Genomic DNA, 9,632 nt, shown 5'->3' on the forward strand with positions numbered 1-9,632 from the left:
TCTACAATTGATTCTATGCTATTTTATTGTCTACAATTGATTCTATACTATTTTATTGTCTACAATTGATTCTATACTATTTTATTGTCTACAATTGATTCTATACTATTTTATTGTCTACAATTGATTCTATGCTCTTTAATTGTCCACAATTGATTCTATACTATTTAATTGTCCACAATTGATTCGATACTATTTTATTGTCTACAATTGATTCTATACTATTTAATTGTCCACAATTGATTCTATACTATTTAATTGTCTACAATTGATTCTATACTATTTTATTGTCTACAATTGATTCTATACTATTTTATTGTCTACAATTGATTCTATACTATTTAATTGTCTACAATTGGCTCTATACTATTTTATTGTCTACAATTGGCTCAATACTATTATATTGTCTACAATTGATTCTATACTATTTAATTGTCTACAATTGGCTCTATACTATTTAATTGTCCACAATTGATTCTATACTATTTAATTGTCTACAATTGACTCTATACTGTTTAATTGTCTACAATTGGCTCTATAAGAACATAAGAACATAAAGAATAGGAGCAGGAGTAGGCTGACCAGCCCCTCGAGCCTGCTCCACCATTTAACAAGATCATGGCTGACCTTCTACCTCAATGCCATTTTCCTGCACTATCCCCAGATCCTTTGATGCCTTTAATATCTAGAAATCTATCGATCTCTGTTTTGAACGTACTCAATGACTGAGCCCTCTGGGGTAAAGAATTCCAAAGATTCACCACCCTCTGAATGAAGAAATTTCTCCTCATCTCAGTCCTAAATGGCCTACCTCTTATCCTGAGACTGTGACCCCTGGTTCTAGACTCCCCAGCCAGGGGAAACATCCTCCCTGCATCTACCCTGTCGAGACCTGTAAGAATTTTGTGTGTTCCAATGAGATCACCTCTCATTCTTCTATACTCGAGAGAATACGGGACTAGTCTACTCAATCTCTCCTCATACGACAATCCCGCCATCCCAGGAATCAGTCTGGTGAACCTTCGTTGCACTCCTTCTATGGCAAGTATATCCTTTCTTAGGTAAGGAGACCAAAATTGTACATAATACTTCAGGTGTGGTCTCACCAAGGCCCTATATAATTGCAGTAAGACATCTTTACTCCTGTATTCAAATCCTCTTGTAAGACCAACATACCACTTGCCTTCCGAATTGCTTGCTGCACCTGCATTTTAGCTTTCAGTGACTCATGTACAAGGACACCCAGGTCCCTTTGAACATCAACATTTCCCAATCTCTCACCATTTAAAAAATACTCTGCATTTCTGTTTTTCCTACCAAAGTGGATAACTTCACATTTTTCCACATTATATTCCATCTGTGATATTCTTGCCCACTCACTAAATCCCCTTGAAGCCTCTTTGCATCCTCCTCACAACTCACATTCCCACCTAGTTTTTTGTCATCAGCAAACTTGGAAATATTACATTTGGTCCCCTCATCCGAATCATTGATATAGATTGTGAATAGCTGGGGCCCAAGCACCGATCCTTGTGGTACCCCACTGGTCACAGTGTGAAAAAGACCCGTTTACTCCTACACTCTGTTTTCTGTCTGTTAACCAATTCTCAATCCATGCCAGTATATTACCCCCAATTCCATGTGCTCTAACTTTGTTCACCAACCTCCTGTGTGGGACCTTATTGAAAGCCTTCCGAAAATCCAAATACACCACATCCACTGGTTCCCCCTTATCTATTCTACTCGTTACATCCTCAAAGAACGCCAATAGGTTTGTTAAACATGATTTCCCTTTCATAAATCCATGCTGACTGTGCCAAATCCTATTATTATTATCTAAGTTTCCTGTTATCACTTCCTTTAGAACGGATTCTATCATTTTCCCGACTACTGATGTCAGGCTAACAGGCCTGTAGTTCCCTGTTTTCTCTCTCCCTCCTTTCTGAAATAGTGGGGCTACATTTGTTGCCCTCCAATCTCTATACTGTTAGATTACACTGCAACCATAACTGAAGCATGAAATTCTTGCAATCTCACTAACCTATCATTCTTCATCAAGGTTAATTTAAATTGTGCATCTAAATGAATCTCTGGGTTCTCTTTGGTTCTTTCTATCAGTCTTTCATTCAAACAGACAAAGCCGTGCTCTGATCTCTTTTGACCGTTGCAAAAATGACAACTCGTGCTTAACCTCCCTGTCATTTTCATGAAGTTGCTGCATTTGCACATTAATTACCCAATAATGATATTGTAATTATGCCCATGGGATTAAAGGGACAGTGGCAGCATGGATACAAAATTGGCTGAGGGACAGAAAGCAGAGAGTAGTGTTGAACAGTTGTTTTTCAGACTGGAGGGAAGTACACAGTGGTGTTCCCCAGGGGTCAATATTAGGACCACTGCTCTTCTAGATTTATATTAATGACCTGGTTTTGGGTATAATTTAAAAGTTTACAGATGACACATAACTCAGAAATATAGCAAACAATGTGGAGGGTAGTAACAGACTTCAGGAGGACATAGACAGACTGGTGAAATGGGCAGACACGTGATAGATGAAATTTAATACAGAGAAGTAGGAAGTGATGCATTTTGGTAGGAAAAATGGGAAGAGGCAATATAAATTAAATGGTATAATTTTAAAGGAGGTGCAGGAACAGAGAGATCTGGAGGTGGATGTACACAAATCCTTGAAGGTGGCAAAGTTGAGAATGCTGTTAAAAAAGCATAAGTGATCCTGGGCATTATTAATAGAGGCAGAGAGTACAAAAGCAAGGATGTTATGCTAAATCCTTAAAAAACACTGGTTAGGCCTCAGCTGGAGTGTTGTGTTCAATTCTGGGCACCACACTTTAGGAAGGATGTGAATGCCTTAGAGAGGGTGCAGAGGAGATTTACTAGAATGGTGCCAGGGATGACGGACTTCATTTATGTGGAGAGACTGGAGAAACTGGGGTTGTTCTCCTTAGAACAGAAAAGGTTAAGGGGTGATTTGATAGAGGTGTTCAAAATTATGAACAGTTTTGATAGAGTAAATAAGGAGAAACTGTTTCCAATGACAGAAGGGTTGGTATCCAAAGGCACAGAGTTATGGAGATCAGAAAAAGAGCCGAGGTGACATGAGGAAACATTGTTTTACCCAGTGAGCTGTAATTATCTGGGATACACTGCCTGAAAGGGTGGTGGAAGCAGATTCAGTCGTAAATTTCAAAAGGGAATTAGATAAAAAGAATTACACGGCCACGGAGAAATAGCAGAGGAATGAGACTAATTGGGTAGCTCTTTCAAAGAGCTGGCATTGGCACGATGGACCGAACGGCCTCCTCCTGTGCTGTACCTACTATCATACTATGATAGGTGGCACAGTAAATAATGTATGTGGGAACAGAAAGTAGCAGAGGGACATTGATAGACTAAGTGAGTAGGCAAAACAGTGGAAGATGGAGTTCAATGTGGGGAAATGTGAGGTCATCCACTTTGGACCTGAGAAAGATAGATCAGAGTATTTTCTAAATGGCGAGAAGCTGGGAACTGTAGAGGAGCAGAGAAATTTACATAGAGTTACATGGTCACATAGAGACTACAGCACAGTAGACTGTAGACAGTAGTTCATGTTCCACACGAGCCTCCTCCCATCACTCTTCACCTATCAGGACGTCCTTCTATTCATTTCTCCCTCATGTGCTTGTCTAGTTTCCCCTTAATTGCATCTATGCTATTCGCCTCAACTACATTCTTACCAGGCTTTTGGTAAAGAAGTTTCTCCTGAATTCCCGATTGGATTTATTAGTGACTATCTCATATTTATGACCACTAGTTTTGGACTCTCCACAAGCGGAAACATTTTCTCTACATCTACCCAATCATATCAAACCCTTTCATCATCTTAAAGACCTCTATTAGGTCACCCACAGCCTTCTCTTTCCTGGAGAAAAGAGCCCCAGCCTGTTCAGCCTTTCTTGATAAGTCTATCCTCTCAGTTCTGGCATCATCCTTGTGAATCTTTTTTGCACCTTCTCCAGTGCCTCGATACACTTTTTATAATATGAAGACCAGAAATGTGCACAGTACTCCAAATGTGGTCTAAACAAGGTTCTATACAAGTTTAACATAGCTTCTCTGTTTTTCAATTCTATCCCTCTAGATATGAACCCCAATGATTGGTTTGCTTTTTTTTATGGCCTTATTGACCTGCATCGCTACTTTTAGTGATTTGTGTATCTGTACCCCTAGATCTCTTTGCTCCTCTATCCCATTTAGACTCTTTATTATCCAAGCAGTATGTGGCCTCCCTGTTCTTCCTACCAAAATGCACCACCTCACACTTATCTCTAGTGAAATTCATTTACCAATTACACGCCCATTCTGCAAGTTTATTAATGTCTTCATGTATTTAGTTGCATTCTTCCTCCATATTAACTATACCTCCCAATTTGGTGTTGTCCGCAAATTGGGGAGCATGGGGTCCGAGTACAGAAATCACTAAAACCTAGTGGACAGGTGCAAAAAATAACTAAAAAGGGTAATGGAATGTTGGCCTTTATCTCGAGAGGGCTGGAATACAAAGGGGTGGAAGTTATGTTACAGATATATAGAGTTGTGCTTAGACCCCATTTAGGGCTAAAAGAGTAAAACTATAAAGACAGGTTGTATGGACTAGGCTTGTATTCCCTTGAGTATCGAAGATTAATGGGGAGTCCAGAACAAGGGGGCATAACCTTAAAATTAGAGTTAGGCAGTTCAAGGGTGATGTCAGAAAGCACTTCTTCACACAAAGGGTAATGGAAATCTGGAATTCTCACCCCGAAAAAGCAAGTCTCTTTTTTTTCTCTCTGACGAGGTCAATAGAAAATTTTAAAACTGAGATTGATATATTTTTGTTAGGCAAGGGTATTAAGGGTTATGGAACCAAGGTGGGTGGATAGAGTTAAGATACAAATCAGCCATGATCTTATTGAATGATGGAACAGGCTCAAGGGGATGAATGGCCTACTCCTGTTCCTGTGTTCCTATGGAAACTCGCCACAGAAAGTGAAGTCTAGTAAATAACAGCGTAAGTATCCTTTCAACGACATAATTGTTAATCAATCTCTCTTGCCCAGAAAGTATATAATTATGAGTGGAGCCTCATTCCTCCAGGTTGAGAATTGTTTTAGGAGATTTTAAAAATGTCAAATTTAAAATGTTGTAATTTTTTCTTACTTTTCCTTTCTGTCTCTTTTTTCCCTCTCTCTTAATCCAATCTTTCTTTCCCTCTCTTTATTTCTCTTTCTGCACCTGATTTGACATTGAATTCAGTCACTTTAATTCACCCTCCTTCTCAGACCTTCCTCTGTTTATTTCTCAATCCTTAAATCTCATTGATTAAGGAGATACATTGTTTGTTCCGTTGTTTACCAAGGTCCCAGATGCCCTGTTTCCCTCGCCGTGTCATTATCAGCTCACACTTCCAGAAACTTTGTGCGCAAAACATTTTAACAAGTCGAACTAACGGGGGTCACTGTGAGATGCCCCACTCCAGAAAAATCTGCCTCATGCTTTTAAGTTTGGTTCAGTTTACGTCGTGCCTTGTCTCTCTCACCTTGGCTACCCTCATCAGGTTATCATATTTCTTCCGGCATTGAGTTTCTGACTGGGAGTTGCTGGACAGGGGATGCACTCACTACCAAGGCCACGTTCTTGCACTGAGACTGGACCATGCATTTTATGTGACTCCTTACCTCAATCTCAAAATGTTTTACCTCCTTTGCCTTATTTCTACCAAAAACACCTCAAGTGAGGAGTCAGAAATTTAGGGCCTCTGCACCACGAAGAACCAGCCTCAAACATTATTGTAACTTTCTAAGTTGCTGCTCAAACACAATGGATGCCCTGGCCTCTTTAAGCTGCTGCAGCAACACTGGATTTCTCTCATTCCCAGAGGCAGCCCCCCAACAGAGGGAGTAAATATCACTGGGAAATCACCCTGAATAGTTAGTTAAGCTCCACACATGAAAATTGGCCAGGGTCATGGTGGGGTCACATTGGTGAGCGGACGTGCAATCCTGGCACAATTCCAGTGTGACCCTGACACGGAGGAAAATCAGGTCCTTGGCTTCGGTCAAACAAAGGGGAGATTATTATGGAAAAGGCAATTGGACATGTATTTGAAGTGGACTAATTTGCAGGGTTATGGGGAAAAAGCTGGGTTGTGGGACTAAACCAGACAGCTCTTTCAAAGAGCCGGCACAGTACTGCAGGCCGAATGGCCTCCTTCTGTGCTGTAAGATTTGATGAGTCTATGATTAAAACATTATTTGAATGGCTATGACTGGTCCAATGTATTGTTCTGACGTGGATTCACAGAGTCTTGAAACAGATGGGCCGAGGTTTCTGCCTCAGATCAAAGAATCAGGTCAGTGTGGAGTCGGTGATTTTGATTGACAGCTGTATTTGAGACCTGTGAGGAGGGGCAGGGTCAATGATTGGCTGTGGTCATTTTGACAGACAGGTCTGTGTCCAGAGGTTTGTATTGTGCTCCCTGCACTTAACTCATCAGTCAGTCTACAGTCCACAACCAGCAGAGGGTCTGTGTTATTCAGTGATATTTCCAACAAACGTTCACCTGAGGAAGGAGGAAGCCTCTGAAAGTTTGTGAATTTAAAATAAAATTGCTGGACTATAACTTGGTGTTGTAAAATTGTTTACAATTGTCAACCCCAGTCCATCACCGGCATCTCCACATTATTCAATGACTCAGTGATTGTGTTTAGTCATGAAAGAAAGTGAGTGACCATTTTTAAGGAGCGGTCTGAACCCATTAAAAATAAATGCCTGTGTTAAATAACAGACTCCGGAATATCCTGAGTGTGTTAAGCATTCATGCGGTAATATCAAGCAATCATTTCTCATTTAAAAGGAATTAATTGCTTGGAATAATCAGCCAGGCAGGGAAGGAGAGACAAAACATGAGAGGTGATTTGCCCTTTTTGTTCTGATTTTTCTGTCCTGTTTGCGTGTTTACAATGAGATGTTCAGTTTCCTCTCTCTGTATTGATTGTAACACCACCTCCACTGAGAGCAATTTCCACTTCCTGCCTCTTGTTAGACACCACTCCCCAATCCGATAAATACACGGACCTGTGAATTTTATTAAAAGGCATTTCCTGCAGTTTGTTTCTTTTGCAACAGTTTCATTTTCACTCAATCTTCCTGTAGAACCCTGAATAAAACTCCTTACTTTTAGGAGTTTGTGTTTTGAACATATCCAGAATTTGAAGAGAAAAGGAGATTGAGACAATGAGGGGAGAACATTCAGAACAAACTTTAAAGATGAGCTGCGATTCTGTTTAAACTCGTTGAATATGAATCACCCTCGATATTTTGATGACACTCAGTTTGTTGTTTCATTTCTTGGTCCTTGAAGGAGGAGAGTCTATCAGTGAAGTACTGCCGCTGTCAACACCTTAATCCAGAGTGACCGATCCAGAGTGACCGATCCAGAGTGACCGGTCCTGCTGCTTCAGTATCTCACCCACACTGGGAGTAAATGGTGACAGTGCTGAACTGTTCTAATAACAGAGCCTTTTATAGGAGTGGTCAGGTTCATGTACACTATCCAATGAGAATCAAACCCAGTGCAAGCTCACTTGTTACCGGGAAGATTCTGCTTTTCCATCCCTGAACTCATGAATCTGAACAGAAGAGATTCTCACTCAGACACAGAATGGGTGGAAAATCGGGGGGAGTGCGAGCCTGAATTTCAGATATAGGCAGTGGGGTAGGAGGTGTCTAATCACGATGCTCCAGGTATCATGAGTATGGGTCAGGATTGATGGACCAGCTGGTCTTTTCCTGCCCCTCATTTCCCTATGTTTGTATGACCTGCCCTCTCTCCCTAGGTCTGACCTACCTGTGACTCCAGTCCCACACTACGTGGATGACTCTTAATGCCCTCAGAGCTGATGAAAAGACATGAATCCACCGTGAACTCGCTGCAATTTCCCCCCGCGGCCCTCATTTACTGCAGGGTGTGTGTGGGGCAGTATTACTGCTCCTGACAGGTTTACCACCGCTGCTTCAGACTTTAAAGGGCCGCAGCCAGTTAACGGGTAACATCACTTTCTGAGCAGCAGGAAAGAAGGAGAACAGCAGCAATGTGTGAAGTGGCAGCAGGAGGATCATCCACGGGGGTCAGGGGGTCAGGGTCATCAGGGAGGGCCCCTTGATTCTCAGGTGGATCTCTGGAGGTGTTGCTGGCTGATGAGGACCAGATGAGGCAGACTGCGGAGCATTGAGGGCAGGAAGTCCCATAGTCCCATAAGAGGGTAGTGGAGGCTGTCCGGAGGGAGTGCAAACTGCACCATCCCTAGAACTACCACACAGTGTGGGAAGAGGTTCAGTGACCTCACAAGGGTAGCCAAGGTCAGGCTAGGTATTGGTGCCAATCCACATTGTCTACCACTCAGACAGCCTTCACTCAGCTCCTCACCTCTCATTTTCCTTCCTTCTCAACATCTGGGTTTCAAGGGAATTCACACCTGCAAAGGGCAACCTCTGCAAACACTCAAGCAACATCTTTACTCAAAACCACTTTGGTCACTCCCTTTGCCTGCCACAAGGGCTACGGCTAATCTTCAAAGCCATTTCATTTAAAGTGACAGTGCACCTCCATATTTTAACACCATGTACTCAGAAAGGGGAAAATCTCCATGCCACTCATATGCCCTGAATGCTTTCCCTCCCCACAAAGGAAAAGCTGGTCTACAACCAGTGGCAGAGAAATATAACTGGGGGAGGAGCAGCAGTGCTGAAAACCTTGAGCGAAGATAGAGGAGGAAGAGAGGAGAACCTGTGGGAGAGGGTGAGGTAGGAGGCAAAGTGGTGACAGAAGGTTGGTAAAAGTCTCAGCTTTGTGCACCTTCTCCAAGTATTGCAATGTCCTTACACTCAGCCACTATTTCTTCAAGGGGGATTGTCACAGTGTGCGCAACTAAAGTCTTCTGTGTTTCACATCATCGGGGAAGCCTTGCAGGAGGAGGTTGGTCAGGATGATGACCATCGAGGCATTTCCACTGGGGAATTAGCTGCCAGATTCATTGCCTTAACTGCTGCTACCTCTACACCAATGGGTCATGGCATCTTACTCGCACAAGCACCAGCACAGAGACACCCACTTGGGAGGAAGTAGCTGGTGATCAGAGGGTTTTCATCGTGTGAGGCACAGAGCACTAATGAGCATGAGGATGTGGGAGTGGAAGAGTGGAAGGATGCTGTTCCTCCACGGACAATGGAGAAATGGGCATCCCTCACTCAGCAGCCTCGGATGCCAAATCACAGGGGCCCAGTCTTCAAAAGAGATTTGATTAGGGAGATTTTGATCTCATGTTGGCATTGCAGTTACATTGAGTTCCATGAGCCTCCTTCCAACAAAACCAGAGGTCATCAATATAAAATAGTCACTAATATTCACTAAAAAATCCAATAAAGGATTCAGGAGAAACTTCTTTGTCCAAAGAGTGGTTAGAATGTGGAACGAGCTACCACAAGGAGTAGGTGAGGCAAATCGCATTGATGCATTTAATGGGAAGCTGGATAATGACATGAGGGAGAAAGGAATAGAAGGTGATCCTGATAGGATAGGGAAGGAAGAG

The sequence above is a fragment of the Heptranchias perlo genome, chromosome 15 (assembly GCF_035084215.1).
Source record: "Heptranchias perlo isolate sHepPer1 chromosome 15, sHepPer1.hap1, whole genome shotgun sequence".
Lineage (NCBI taxonomy): Eukaryota > Metazoa > Chordata > Chondrichthyes > Hexanchiformes > Hexanchidae > Heptranchias > Heptranchias perlo.